The sequence below is a fragment of the Sinocyclocheilus grahami genome, unplaced genomic scaffold, assembly GCF_001515645.1.
Source record: "Sinocyclocheilus grahami isolate Dianchi unplaced genomic scaffold, SAMN03320097.WGS_v1.1 scaffold12552.1, whole genome shotgun sequence".
NCBI classification, from domain to species: Eukaryota; Metazoa; Chordata; class Actinopteri; order Cypriniformes; family Cyprinidae; genus Sinocyclocheilus; species Sinocyclocheilus grahami.
Genome location: NW_015514480.1, coordinates 4,838 through 5,941, shown reverse-complemented (window position 1 = coordinate 5,941; position 1,104 = coordinate 4,838).

Sequence of the window (1,104 nt, the reverse complement as noted above, 5' to 3'; positions counted from 1 at the left end):
TTGACCCTTATGACTGGTTTTGTGCTCCAGGGTCACATATGAAACGTTAATAATAGTGCACTGATGAATACTGCAAAATATGAGCAGGAATGTGCATTAAAGTATACCGTGTAGGATTTCCATAATTCCTTCCTAACAGACAGAAATGTTCTATTAATACTATTTTATATATACTATTAGTTTTTATTAATATTCTGAATTAGCTTTTATTTTTTATATTTTCATTTTTTGTTTTATTTTACATTTTAGTAGTTTTGTTATGTGCTTTTGACATTTTTATCAGTACTTTTTTTATTATATTGATTACGCTTAATTTATTTTAACTTCAGTTGTAGTTTCTATTTATTTTCAGTTAGTAATTTGAGTGTTTCAACTTAAACTCATTTCAGTGCTATTTTAGTATTAATGAGATACTATTATAGTTATTAATATTTACATTTAATCATTTCGCAGACGCTTTTATCCAAAGCGACTTACAAATGATGACAATAGAAAGATAGTTTTTTGTATTAAAGAAAACAAAGTTAGTAAATAGAGTGCGAGTCTAAAAAGGGCAAGTTTTTTAAAAGTTTTTTTGATAAAGCATAGAATTAAAATAGAGTGCTAGAGTTAGAGGCTCAAATAAAGATGGACGAGGTGTGTTTTTAGCCGATTCTGGAAGATGGCTAAGGACTCAGCTGCTTATTTTGAATCTGTTTTTATTTTTATAATTTCAGTTTTTACTTTTAGTAATTTTGTTACGCGTTTTGGTAATTTGGTTATGTGTCTATATAGTTTTTATTCATTTTTATTTCAGTTTCAGTTATTTTAGTACATCAAGTTTTTCTTTCTTCATTCCAGAGGGAAAATACATACAATAACCAAGGCAGGCATAATTATTTCAATAAAACAAAAACATTAATGTTACTATGGTATTATTACCAGGCATGTATGCCATCAGTCCTGGAAACAAATTTCTCTAATTTTTACAGTTAGTAGTTTAAGCTTTTCATCTGATATATACACAGATATTTATATATTATATTTATATATATGTGTATATGTATGTATGTATCTGTGTGTGTGTGTGTCTGTGTCTGTCTGTCTGTGTCTGTCTGTGTGTGT